Below are 15,658 nucleotides of genomic sequence, written 5' to 3'. Positions count from 1 at the left end.
TAAAAAAAAAAAAATGCTGTTTATTGCGTTTTGGAACCAAACTCTTCGTTTACACTCCAGCTTTTCATTCCCTTTCCTATTTTTAGCTATTAGAGTGATTTCTGACTTTGTTTTGTACCGGTCATTTCCCAAAACACTTCTTAATGATTTTTTCCTACATCCCGCCTCAAGTCTGTATTACTGGAGAGGATATGATTTTAAAAAGCCAGTCGGCTTTATCAAAGTAAAACAAAAGTGCTGCAGAAAACAAAAAGACAAACAGTGGTACTCATAAGGATATCCTGTCATTAGTCTAGACAATTTCATGAAGAGCTTCAGAATTACCTGCAAAAGTCTATTATGACCGTTTCTGTTCTTGGAAGCAGTCCATAAATATGTGCAATCCCGTAAAGGGGTGCACGATTGGACTGGATCCAGCTCAGAGGTACAGAAAAAGGCCTTGTATTTTAACTAACCCAACAGTATTGGAGAGCACAAAAGCCTTGTGGCCTGCAAACAACTTCTAAAGTCTCCGCCTCTCCATTAACCCATTTAAAATCGGATTAACCAGATTATTCAAGTGATTAGATGAAGTCTAGGTGGGCAGACATTTGTTAGGGTGTAAAGAGGAAGTGAAGGCAGGTTTTCACCTTAAAACAGATAACATCAACTTAATAGATGCACAACAAACAAACAAGTCTGAACCACAAACACCTCCTTCACTTCACAGCACCGGGTCTATTCATACAGTCAGGTCCAGGTGTGGATTCTTATCCATTTCTCTTCTCCTGGCTGTCTTTGAAACCCACACCCTCATGCCAAGGGGACATACCGGAGTCGTAGCGTCACCACAATACCCACAGAATAAGCGCCTTTGGCTGTGGTAACAGATCTCTATGGGAATAGCTGTAATCGGGGGAAAAGATGCTACAAGATTTCATAAAGTTGGTTTGAAAACAAAGATGGAGTCTTTTTAGTGCAGCATATTAAAATAACAAAATGTGAACAAAACAAAATCTGAATCTTGCCATTTCATTTTCTGTTTCTGTCTGTCATCGGTTTCTTTTATATTCCAATAAGGATTTCTGTGCAAGCATGAAGCCCTGTCTCTCACCTTCATGTCAAAACATCTTCCCTGCACAAGTTTTTGTTATGTTTGGTGGCACCGCAAGATCAACGCTAATGTTGAATACCCTGGCTGCCCTGTTTGCCACACTATTAAAGCTGTCAGCATGGATCTGTACGGGGTTCGTGTGAGCTGCTGAAGGATAGTTGTGTCTTTGAAAGAGAGGATTATAAAGGAGTGCAGGATTACTGCTGCTGCCCATCTTTCATTCTGAAGATCACAGACCACGCTGCAGGCTCTGATACACACAACCTCACATACGGACATCTCCGTTTACAAATCCCATTACATGCAGACAAGACCAAACGGGCTTTCACACCACTAAAACCTCCTCCCCCACTTGCGAATGTACCCATAAAGACGCTGGATCAATTGACCTATCAATTGGACCATTAAAAGATCCACTTTATGCCTTCCATTAGCATATGTATCTGAGGTTTGGATCACAATCAGATAGCACAATACAAGTTAGGTGTAAATACACCCAAGCTAGTGATTTAGTTAAATGGACTATTTTCCCCTCTTTTTCTAAATAAGCATCCATTATTGTGAGATTAGGGAAATGTTTTATACCTATAAATACATATAATATTGGAAACGCAGTGGAATGTAAATGCATGTGTTAGTGCCAGGTGTAAAGTGGGTCAGTGAATCAAAATCAAACAATTGCATACAAGAATGGAAGTCGTTTACATATTTACCGCTGGTGTTTGAATAAACTGTTTCAATTTGAATAAGGTTAACAGTCCTTATCGAAAGAGTAAACGGAGACAGTCTAATTCCTGCTTAATTCAAGGCTGCAGTAATGAAATATTAGACAGGTTACACAAAAAAAAACCTGAGTTAATGTGTCAAGAGAGGAAGATCAGCGGTTAGCACACAGCTGGTCAAAGCAGGGCAGCTGAAGGACTATCATACAGGGGAGGTGGCCAGATGATTTTACTAACGTGCAGGAGGGAAGCTTGGCCCTATGGGAAGGGTGGAGGGCTGGCTGGACAGGAGCTGTTTATCTTGGGAGGGCATTTTAAGGGAGAGGCACAAAAAAGCCAACTTGCATTCCTCAGAAGATTTTGGAAGCACGTGAGCATGTGAGGAGAAGGAAAATGACTACAACGTTCGGAAGTTCCTCTTGAGAGAGATGTATTTAGTTATGTAACTGTTGATGTGGCATGGATCAAAACTATGTAGTTGTAGTTAAAAAAGTGCACTTAAAAAGTAAGGTATATTAGAATTGTGATCATATTTTGTAAAAGTTATGGTAAGACTTTACTTAATGGAGAGAAACAAATGAAGTCAAATCGAGTTTTGCTTCTTCCAGTGCTCTATTTTTTGCCCTGGTTTTTATTTTCTTTATATGTACATTAAGCATAATTGCTATGTAGGAGTGGAAGTATTTTTGACTTTAGTTAGGCCACATGCTGCGCAAACTATGCATAGATTATATGGGTCATAGGGAAGAGCCAACATCATATTTTGCAAAAGTGTATGTATGTACATGTCCTGTTATCAACCCCACAGCTATTGACTAAATACAATGCACTAGACCTCTTTTATACACAGGATACCTGAATTGACATCTAACTGTCAATGATTCAATAATTTTAGGAATATGATCTTATCTCCTCCAGCCTCAAGGAAGCAAACTAGTATAATTAAAAGAAAGACTGTGGCATTTGGGGCTTCACATACTAGTGTTTTGGATTGCAAACTACTAGTGTTTTTGTGATACATGTTAAGTTTAAGAAAAACAGCCCTTTCATATGAAAGTCAGGAGAACCTAACAGACCACGTACTAATCTTACAGTCCTCTCAGTCCTGACAGATTTCCACTTGACCAAATCCAAAATGGAAAATTGGCCTGCAGAAAAGACAGTCATCATGGAAATCCACAAAGCCAGTAAAGATTGTGAGTAGAGACCACTAAAGTCATGGGGCTTCAGACTCTGTTATGACATCCTGAACGATCCCACATTTCACAACAGTGTGGGAGTACAGATGATTTCCACAACGCTGACATCAGCAGTAATACTTAACTACAGAATAATATCAGTCAAATGTAGAATGAAATAATAATGGCAATTTTCATAACTCTGTCCTAAAACCTTAGTGTAGACAGTTATTTTACCATGCATATAAATTTATTTTATACTTTTGGGAACCCTCATGAACAAGAGGAAACTTTATTATGTAATGGTGGCCACTGAAACACTCAGTAAGTCAGGATTTAAAGGTATAATATTTGTGCAACTAGTATCATTATAAATATACTGGAAAGATGCATTACAACAGATTAGCTCTGCCTAAAACCATCCTGAGGTGCAACATATTTCTGGGATAAATCATTCCTAACTGCATTAATTCTTATGAATAAATAGGTTGATTAATTTGCTTAAACAAACTGATACGCATATTCAAAATTACATCTGAAATTTTATAACCTTACATAGTACAGTGTCTGTAGGTAGGTCATAGAGAAGAAACCCAAAACCACATCAGAAGGGTTCCTAAGGCCTTTACAGAATGCGGGTGGCCACTTATATATATATATATATAAAAATAGTTCAAAAGACACAAACTTGAAATGGATAGGAAGCACCTGTCACTTTATACTTGAGTAGATATTTTGTTACTTCAGGAAGCAGAGCTGTAGTCAAGGACATACACATCACTCTGCAGAGAGTACGTTGTATTTGACATCAATCGCTCTCGCGGTAGTGTGACGTCATTCGCGGATCAGTCTGCGCAGTAATGCATAAATTCAAACATTAACTGTGTTCTAGGCTGCAATTTTAAGCATATAAAAATGCAAGTATTTTTTAAAATCTTTAAAATGTAATAAGTTATTCTCGTCTCCCCTAGCTTTATTGCTATTCTTAAATGTAAACATAGCTTTGTGTATTACGCGTATTAATTGTTAATGCTTATTATTAAGTTGTCTCGCAAGACATTAAATACTTCCTCATTTAAAGTCGCTTTGAATAAAAGCGTTTCTAAATGAACACATGAAAATGTGCTGATAAACTCACTCCAGCTGTCATAGAGTTGCCTCATATATTTCTGCACTTACCTCAAATGTGCAGGGTTTCCTTGAGTAAACGTAAACGTTGCGTAAAAACCTTGCGTCAAACTATGTATTGTACCGTGTTGCTAAATATAGTACCGTATTCGTAACTTATCTTTATGATCAACTAAACCACGTTTCCTTGAACACTCGTTCGGTACATTTAATTTCTGCGGGGAATATACCATCTTGAGATAATGACAGATGAGGGGGCGATTTTACTGTGTTTTAAACAGAGGGATTTAGGTAGTTAAACATATTAGCATTTATTACACATGTATGTATTTTACCTAATTTAACAAGTTCTTATAAGCAAGAATAACATACATTTGGGACACTAAGAGGGTTAGTGCATGGCGTTTGAACACCCCTATTATAGCAAATGTAGTATGAGCCGAATCCAGCCATTGGTCGTTTCCCACACGCTTTCCCAGTTTGGAAAACGCAGGATAGTTTCCAAGGTAACAACACTCCAACGCATTACGTAATTTTGCTAACATGCATAGGCGATTCATCCAGTGAGTAAAGCTGAAAATTAACCCTTGAAAAATTTTTTACATTTTAAGCACTGTATTTTATTTTAACATACGCTAGCAGAATTTTCCATTGTGTGTCATTTCCGCATACTTATTTGGTAACACTTTTACAAAATGATTTACTTGTTAACACGAGATATTGCATTGATTAAAATTCACTAACAATACTTCTACAGCATTTATTAATCTTAGTTCATCTAAATTTCACCAGTTGCAATATTTTTTAAATCAATACAATGAACTAACATTAATATGTGAATTTATTTGCATTAACAATGATAAATGATGAAAACTATTTTGTTTATTGTTAGTTTATGATAGATAGCTAATGCATTTACAAATATTTTTACAAATATAACCCTTTAGTAAAGTTGTATCATTTATTTTACAATACTAAAGCCTGAATCTCTTTATTTGTCATTTGAAGGTGATGCCAATTACGATTTTAAAGCATACAAAGAGAAATAACAAAAAACAACCAAAACAAAGGAAGAAGCTTTTTAAATCGAAATATCTATTGTACCCTAGACAATAATATAGTTGCTTCTCAGTCATTTACATACTTAGAGCAGGTCATATGATTATTAACTGTTTAGCTAGCTGCATTTTTTTCATGTGTTTGTGTAATTAAATTGTGCTACATTGACTACATCAAATGTTGAAGCCCAGCCAATCTCAGAGTGAAGTGTAATGGGATGATGGGGTTAATTCATTAAGTGGCACCACCGATTCAGTGTTGTTTGTTTAGTGCATGTATATAATGGGGCTTCTGATAAACTAAAGTAGTAGGGCTTGAATTCAAAGTAATTTAATAAACTTGAGAGATTTGTAACCTTTCCCTTTTTGTCATCTTTATGTGCTGGTGAGCAGATCAATTAAAATTCAAATATAATTACATTTACATTTGGCCATTGCTCTTATCTTAAGCAACTTAAGAGTGTGTTTAACATACCTGTTACTTTCATAAGTATGTGTGTTCCTGGGAGTGAACCCATCACCGTTTAATTGGTAATTAAGTGTAGTTAATTCAGTTTAGTATCTTTTTGGCTCTACTGTTACATTAAATGATATATAGAGTATACTGTATAAGGCTAAATGGGGCTATTAATACAGGAACTAGCCCCTATATTCTCTATATGAAGAAAGAGAGAGTTTGTAAAAATCAAAGAATTCATCAGGTAGCTAATAATTTTTTTACATTCAAGAATAATTTAGCAATTAAGACCATTCAATGATTAAATAATCTTCAAGCAAAGAAATACAGGCACTGGGTGGAAAATATATTACCAAAGCAAACTACAACTGCTGCTGATTTATGGTGAGGTCTCTGAAGATGTAATTATCTGGAGAAACAGAAAAGAAAGAAAGGCGTTTTGAAACTGCCAGGGCCCTATTACTTACTCCCATAGGGGCTCTGAGGGGCCAAATGCAGTGTGCATCCATTGTTCAATGGCCGATTTAACAGTTAGCCATGTCTACTCTAAGACACAAAGACTCAGTCCCCTGGGCCATGAACCTCAACCGTCAATCGTCTCCCATTACAAACATGTCTCATTAAACTAGGCTACAGCTGATCTGTCGCTCTACATAAAATAAACTACAGGAACAATCAAGTATATCAGTTCCACTTTCATTCTCATTGTTGTCACACAGATGTACGGTTTTGTGGTTGAAATATAAAAAACAAGTTAGCCATGCACACAATAGAGCTAATGCTGCTACTGTGAATGCTGCTTAGTTATGTAATTTTTTTTATCTTTATTGTTAAGCTTTGACCTGTAAATTACTTCTTCTTTCAACACAATCTGTTTGCTGTGTCTGAATACTACAAATCACCAAAAACCTTCTATTCGGAATTGAGTTATATATTTAAGCAAATACTTTTTAATATACGTAGAAATATTAGATGCAAAGCCCCTAAATGCCACCTCTGTCAAAAAAGTTGATATTGAGAGAATGCTCTTCGCTTATACATTCATCAAATATCTGTTTGTTGGCACTTGTCAGAATCCATTTAATGCTATGATGATTTTTCAGCAAAGTCCACTAAGTGCACAGAAGAGTAATTGAATGAACGACGGCACACTTTTTTTTAAAGGAGGATTACAGATTATGCTAGGATATTGACAGCCTATTGCAGATATGCATTAAACATTAAATCTTATGAAGAGTCAAGGTATTGTCTGCTTTCAATGACTTCCAGTTATCTGAGCCAGGACTTCATATTCTCCTTAATCCTAGGTCTATAATTTAAGTGGAGGAAAGCACACCTCCAACACACTACTATTGCTTCCTCTGTTGCTTTAAGCCTCTACCCTTAGAGGATTGGTTAGGTGTAAAGATTTTTGTTGTTTTGGTAACTGGAAAAGATAAAAATGGCTACGCTGTTCTATTTATAATGAAATAACTGGCAACTGCATACATCAGTGTTTATGTCCCTCTCTCATTTTTACAAACCACATCTAATTTTGGTCACTCAGCATCTCTTCCTTGCATTGAGGCAAAGCCTGGCAGAGCGCCAGTCCAGGATGCTGCTATTCAATCACCAGTGACAGTCTCTCTGTCGCACACACATTTTCATTCTCAAATAAACAAAAACTATTTTCCCTATCTGTCAGCTATTCATAGCACCCAGACTCCCTACCATTGGATGATGATAGGTTCATGGGAAAAGATCCATGCATAGTGAATAAGGAAGGTTTGCTTATCACTTAGCCTTCATTATCTTATTGGTTGAAACAGAGAGTAAAAGAAAAGTAAGTGAGATCGAGAGGAGTGGCGAGATGAAACAGTGATGATAAGTTCATCTGATATGGATGAAAGAAAACCACAGCAGACAATTGGATAAATTAGAGGAATGATCAGTAGCATAGACTGTAAAAAAATGCAGCATGAAGCTTAAACAAATGAATGAATTATGCAAGTAAATTTAACCTACTTTTTAAGTTTTGACTTGTGATAAGTTCAGATAACTTTGAAAATCAAGTTGAAATTGTTTAACTTAATTTGTTAAGTTAAAGTAACATAAAAATATATGTTGATTTGATATCCTTTACAGTGTATGTGAGGATAGGCTGTTGGTTTTTTGAGGCCCTAGGCCCAAATTCACTCCCTTATTTGGTGTCCCTGAGTATTCTGATTGGTCATATGACAACGAGGAGGATTGTTTACATTTCAAAACAGCATTTTGATAACTTAGTTTGATAACTTATATTATCAGCGGTGTAAAGCCTTACAAAACTGTACTGTATTGTTTTTATTGATTTAGAATGAGCCGTTTTTATCTTCATACACCGCGGGTCCATTTACATGGAAGTCACCATTTGGCACCTCTATTTTTACTACAGAAGCTTTAAATGGACAAACTGCTTTGTTTTGTTAATATGTTGTCTCAGAAGATGACATGTTTGTCCTGTGCCGGCAACCGTAGCTTTACTATGCGCTTTGAAAGGGAGGGGTGAGCTGTGTACTGAGCCGTTTGTTGCAGTTTAGAGTCTCGCTGCTAGATGCCGCCAAAAGTTTCACATTGCAAATTTTAAAGGAAAACCATTTCGATTTTTAGTACATCGTTGTCATGTAAAAAACAGAGAACCTTTTTCTGGCTCTCTACGGTCTCCACCATCTCTAGTGCTCTTCTGCCCTTTCCCAATGGAAAGAGTACCATCAGGACCAGGACAAAGGGATAAGCAGATGCCAAGCAGCAAAGACGCAAACTGAATTAAACAGGTTCCACCACCCCAACCCCCATCAAACACAAAAAACTCACTGTCACACATACACCGCCCAGTCTTTTTCACTCTTTATCAGGAAATAGAGACAATGTAAACAATGACTTTCCAAAGTCAAGCGCATCGGTATTGGGTGTGTTTTTGCCTATTTATACACTTGCTAACACATGTGCATTTAAACACAGACCACTATTAATAGTGCCAGATGTATTGTCATTTAAACAAATGTTTGGCGTACTTGAATTACATGTGTTTCGATATATGTGGGTACTCAAGAGTGTATTAAATTCCACTGTGTCCTACTTACATTACGTGTTATGTAAGTTCATTAAAATTAATGCATGTGGAAGTAGAGAGATACAAGATGTACACTGTGATCGAACTTTGTTTGCATGTATGCATTTGGCAGACAATTTTGACTTACAGTGTATTCAAGCTACAGTATACTTTTTTATGGACCTATGCTGCATTCCAGACAACTTGGATTTAGGATATTTCACACCTCAAAACAGGAATAACGTCTGAATGAGAGTGAGTTACTTAATGTTATCCCTATACAAGTATTTAGTAACATTAAAGGCATAGTCCATGAACTCTGAAAGCCAATGTTGATATTTGAAATCACCTAAACAAACACGCCCCTACCCCAATAGAAACCTTCTTTTGATAGATCCGCCCCACACATAGACAACCAGGGCAACGATGTTGTTTAGTAGACGGGCAACTTACTGCTGTTTGGCTACAAGTGTGTTTTGGTAGTCGGCCTGACTCCCTTTTCCAAAGTGTTTTTCAGAAATTGTGCACTTCGGTTGCAATTCGCAACAATCTCACTGCTAGATGGTGCGAAAATTTACACACTGCACATTTAAGTTATCCATTGGTTGACCAAACTGTGTGTCCCGCCACCAACCATATCATTGGTTATTATGTCATAATACGTCAACCTTCAAATTACTTAGTTCTGTATACTTACACATCTTTGCACATTAAACAGGGAAATTAAATGTATTAAACATATCAAAAATGAAATACATCACCTTGAATTGATAGCACAAAGTATTACAGTAAACAGGCCCAAATAACATTGCATTTCCTCTTATTTCCCTTTCATCTTTTTTTAAACCCCCGTTCAACCAAATTTAAATCCTCTTTCCTTTTCTCCACATTGACAAGCAGCTGCTGTCCTTCTCCCTATGAATGGAGATTCCCAGGAGAAAACAAGGTTGAGTACGACTAGACGCTACAGGTCAGAGGGCAGAGATGTTTATGGCATATCAGTTAGTCATCATACACACCCAAACAATGATATCTGAACTACATGCAAATACATGCAATATATAAAAATACCCATTATACAGGAAGGATTTACTACGTTCAACTAGCGAGCTAGTTAAGTTAGCAAATGCTACAGCAAACCGAGTGTGAAATTGGCCATTTTAAACCATCTGATGCAGATTTCCATACGCAGTAAAACATTAAACAATGACGACACGCAAAAAACAGCCTTTCTTCCCCAAAACACACGCACTTTAGTCGCTTAGTGCTGTGTCAAAGATCAAACCCCAGAGGAGCTGACCTTATCAACAAAGCCAGGACCCCTAAGAAGGCGATCTATCCCTTCCTGCAGCACTCCTCCATCTTAAATAAACTTCCTTTGCTGATGCCACCTCTTTTACATTCCCTCCCCGATGCTTCTGGTATTGAGCAACTAAGTGACACAAGGCATACAGTCAACTCCAGAGGGGCTCGGTTAAATTATAAATATGAATATCAAACTGAATAATGAATCCAGGGTAATGTTTTGCCCTGAAGCTGTGCAAAAAGGGAAGAGACACAGGGACTTTCAGATGTAGGACAAGGTTTTTTAATCTACATTGGTTTATTGGCTAGAGGTAAAGAACTTTTATGTATGGAATAATCTGTAAATTGGTGCTTCAGGAAAAACAGTGAGAACATATAAGGGTACCAACACTGCTTATTGCACAAAATGTCCTTAAAATTAAAGGAGACATATCATGAAAATCTGAGTTTTTCCATGTTTAAGTGCTATTATTGGGTCCCCAGTGCTTCTATCAACCTAGAAAATGTGGAAAAGATCAACCCAGTAACTTAGTCTTGGTAAACCATTCTCTGCAAGTGTGTGAAAAAATAGGTCATTGAAATTTGGCTCCCCTTGTGATGTCAGAAGGGGATAATACCACCCCTTAATCGACACTATCCAACCACAGCACTGCTAATTAGCTCATTTGCATTTAAAAGACACATTCAAAAACGGCAAATTTTTGCTCACATCTAGAAAGTGGCAAATTTAACATCCTATAGTAAATTATATATAAGGTATTTTGAGCTAAAACTTCACATATGTACTCTGGGGACACCAAAGATTTATTTCACATCTTTCAAGTCTTGTGAAATGTCCCCTTTAAACTAAATTAAAGGAATATAAAAAGTCTACATGTTGAACTGTGTAAGTTGATTTGCATGAAACTGTCTGCCAAAAGCATGAATGTAAATTCCTTGTGTCTATAAAGAATAAACTCTTGCTCTTTCCTAGTAAGTTAAGTGAAAAGCCTTTAATCATCACTCTTTACACTTTGACCCATTTTAATGTGCGCATGTTTATTTGTCATACACAACGAGCCCAAATACTTAAGACTGTTGAGCTGTGTAAATGTGTATACAGTATGTTTGCATAAGCACAGATTATGGTTAAACATGCAAATTTAGACTTTGACACAGTGGGACCTTGTACCCAACCAGGTTCCAGGTTAAACTTATATTATACGGACACAAACGCACCAGTTGTTTTTTTCTTGTGAAGGGCATCAAATATACTTCTAATGAAAATGGAAACTATTTCCTTCACATTTCCTCCTCCACCCAAAAATAACAGCAGAAAACAGTTTCTGATTGATAGGTTTCCATTATGTAAGCTACCCACGAAACCCCACACTGAAAAAACAAAAGCGTTAAAGTATAAAATCCCCCTTCTTCAGAATTAAGTAAATTACAGTATATGTATTTAAACACGGATAGCAACAAAGATTGCCACCTGAATATGGTGTTTACCTGTTTGTTTGTTTTTTTGCAGTGTATTACCTCATGGATGTGACATTTAAAAAGACGAGACCCTAAGGAGATTTGATTAAGTTTTGTTTTATATTAATTTAAATACACGCACAGATAAAAGCTCTTTGGTATGATGTTGAACTTGTCGCCCATGTTAATGTGAAAGCAGTTATTGGGGGGAGCGTTGATGTTACGCCCTGAAGCGAAATGCTTAACCTCTTTTGCTTCATTTCATCTCATCTCATGCCAGATGATAATATGGAAAAAAAGCAAGGTAAGTCAGCCTGATAATCCTGTTACAGTTACAACACTGAATGTCATTACTGTAGCCGAATGTTTGGCATACCCAGTCCACCCAGAGAAAAAGAAACAGTGAGGAAGTCTTAACAGGCGTGCAATGAGAATTGTGCCTTTCAGCAAGGCCTGCATGGAGTACAGCAGTTTATCTTTTGCGATCCAGCATACGTGGGACATCGCTCATTGAATGCGAGCCAGCAGAGGAGGAGAGGGTTCGCATCAAACACAAAGCTGTTATCACACATGAAATGAGCAACAAAAGAGCAATCATACTTCATACGAAGGGCAGAGGGAGAATGACCCATTTACCCAGCATGCCCCGGGGGACTGAATGGAGAAGATTGTCTTATGATGCCAGTATTCAAAGTAGGTTGGGTTTGAATGGAGGAAGAGTGAGAGAGGTGGCACAGTAATCCAAAATATTGGCAGAAGAAGGTTAAAGCCAGTAGTGTGTGCATGGATTTTGTTTTTGGTCATATTTTTGATGTCTTGGCTTATTAGGATGTATGGGATTAAAGGTGAATTATATATAATCACTATAAAGAAATGCAGCAATTTCGAATTATCTAAACACAGACAGAAAGTTATAAAACATGTCATGAGACATTACTTCATTTTTTACTTTTCCTAAATGCATGTGTGACCCTGTCCAGGCTAAAATTTCATAATTTATTTTTGTCTGCTCTGCGTAGACGTAGATGAATGACACGAAGAACCAGACTGACTTCAGGCTAACGGTCAAGAGGGTCATTTCTCCTTCAATCTTCATCACAGCTTTTTATTGTCGGGTGGAGGGACAATAAGAGTCGCTCCTGGTGCGGTGGGGGTTCAGAAAAGACAAATGGCGTATGAGTTTTCTCTAGAGAGCAAAAAATGCAAAAACTGAGCATATGATAGGAGTGAGATGGAGGAAGGGGGCCCGTGGGGAACCGAGAGATAACAATGGGTGTAACCACAGGAGAAGCGGGGGTTGTGTACTCTTGGTTTAAGCTGTTATATTTGGTAGGGGAGTCGGCACGTGCCATGCACCCTTCATGGGAGGGGAACGAGTAAAGTGGGGCCGCAGAGACAGCGATGCCCCAGTCGACCCTAGGTTTTGTTCTGCCAGCTGCTGGTGTCACAGTCAACACCCAAAAATCAGTGGAGCCCAAAAGGACAATCACTATCTGACTCCACATTGATTTTTGCTGGGATAAATGAACGTAAAATTTTTATGTTGTAAGGAAGAAAATATTGATCTTAAGTGTTTTTTTTATACCAATTTTTTTTAATATGACAATAATTGCAAAGTGAAGACTTTAGCAATGTTTGTATTTCATATTCAATTAAATGTGTAATAATGTTTTGTTTGCTGGTTTTAGAGAAGGAACTTAAACACACAGAATGTTTGCATTTCATATTTAATTTCATTTGTATGCTTTGTGTGCTTAACAGAAATGCTCCAAGCAGTCACATTAACTTGAAGTTTTTTTCCTTCAGTAAATAAGCAGGTGACAGTTCATATATACATAGTATAGCAGTTATGAAATGGTCAATTATGCTCTATAGTTATTAATAAATAGAAAAATAGAAATATAAATATAAAATAAGTGTCATTGGTGGTCTCTCTCAATAAAGAAAATAGATGCAGAAACTGTTAAACAATTAAACTTGGTAAAAATAATATAAAGTCTTTAAAGTGCACAAAACCTTTAACAAAATGTGTTTTTATCATGTTGAGCATTCAAAATAAACAGTAAAGCAGTAAAGATAAACCCTGTCAATGCAAATGCTCATTTGTTTGACTTTAAGAATTACCAAGTGTGTCTTAAATCATATCTCATCTATATCCATATTCACTGCTGCCCCCTGTGTCAACTGTTTGAATTACAGAAGATGTGCAGCTTGCACTATGTTAAGTTTAATACTGCCACCTAGAGGCTTCTAAAGGAAGTAACCTGTATGAATGAGGCTGTGACACTTTTTACTAATTTCTTCAAAACATGGTCACAGATCCACAACCCTATTAGATCTCTTAACTCTATTAAAGGGGTTGTTTATGGTCTGAAAATTGCATTTTGGGTGCCATCCAAAGAAAATGTTTTGCTGCTGGTTTAAAGAAAGATGTGAACTGACAAAGCCTTATTGTGGTTGTTGTCATCTGTGCATGGCAGCTCTGTGTCAGTCTGCTCAGAGATAACATTCAGGCTACAAATGCTTATGAGAAGAGATAAACATAAATCAGGTTGCAGGTACAAAATTGCGAAAATTACAAAAATTTTGTGTACTTAAATTTTGAGTGGTGTAGGGAATATTAATATAGTTAAATGCACAATATTAAATTTAGGTTAAAGCACATTTGATGTAAATATGTGTATTATTTAAGCTGTATTTTCTTTGTGTATGAACTTTCAGTTATGCATTACAGATGTAACTCCTGCATGTGCCATTTGCTTAGTACTTTATATTTAATGTAAATACTTAAGTGAATTCAGATACATTAAGATAAAAGTTATAGAATTTTGAAAAAAATTTATACGACTTTAAATGGACACGTTGAGTAAGTCATTTTTTTATTTACACATACTTTAACTTGCACTGTGTGACAATTTAAGAATAGTTCAAAAAGAGGAAAGGCATGACAGCTGCTCTTATTCTGTATTCATAGCTCTTTAAAAAGAGTCGAAAGAGCAAAACAAGCCATGACAAAATGATAGAGCAAGATTTAACCATGTTTAAGGTGAGCCCAAATGTTCTTACTTAACTATTTAACCATTAATATCCTAGTCCAAAACTAAAATAATCTTAACAAACTATACATCGTTGGAAAGCTTTAAGTGTCTAGTTTTCAAAATTTGCTAAATGGATAACAGAGTAAGAGTAATTTCTAAAATGTCACAGGGCCACAAGTGGGCCCAATTTGTTTTTACATATTTATAACTATCCTAGTATAAATCTTAAAAAATATTGACAACCTATACAGTATATCATTGGAAAGCTCTATATGTAGTTTTTATATATTTAAACCCTTTTTATAGGCCTAATAATAATGCAGTGACAGTAATTTATTAATTTGTGAAAGCAAAATAGTATGCAGCAAATGAATGACACCTAGTGGCTTTTGTTGGTAAAATCACTAAAAGTGTCAAAAAAACATTTTTATTTTTTATTTTTAACTTGACATTTGGATCAAACATAATTGACACTTTTTTGCAGCATTTTTGCTATCAGACATTTTCAATTTAATTGTTTTTAAATATAAAATATATACCTTACTGCTATTTATTAAAATAAACTCAAACTGCTTTAACTATTTTGTATGTGATATTAACAAATACAGACACTTTAGATTAAAAAAATTAAGCTTCTAAACCAAAGAATGCCAGAGTTATAATAAAATGGGGGGGGGGGGCAGTTAAGAGTTAGTAATGTTTATTCTATTCTGTGCTTGATACTGTATATCAAAAATGAGACAGTCTACTACTATCACGGTTTGAATATTGTGCAGTCCTTATTTGACCCCTGGGACACACTATTCATTATCTTTCTTTATCCCTCTCTTTCAGCTTTGGTGCCTGTTGGTTGGCTGTGAAACATATACAGCAGGCAAGCTCACAGCCTTATGAAGCAGACTTTAGTTCACATTGCACTGGGCCAAACCTAGATCACAACTGGACATGATCCAGATTCCCTCCCCCTTTTCTCTCTCCTACTCCTCTTTTCTCATACTTTTCTCTGCTGTTTTCTTCAGGGTCTCTACTTCCTCTGCTCTCTGAATGTTGTTGACCATTTCCCAGAGTGCAAACTATAAATAAAACAATCTAATAGCAAAAACAAATGTTTAAAACATCTTTTTTTGGACAGCGATACTAAATGTGAGATA

This window comes from Paramisgurnus dabryanus, chromosome 21, assembly GCF_030506205.2.
Source record: "Paramisgurnus dabryanus chromosome 21, PD_genome_1.1, whole genome shotgun sequence".
Taxonomy (NCBI): Eukaryota; Metazoa; Chordata; class Actinopteri; order Cypriniformes; family Cobitidae; genus Paramisgurnus; species Paramisgurnus dabryanus.
Note: the sequence above shows the minus strand (reverse complement) of the source record.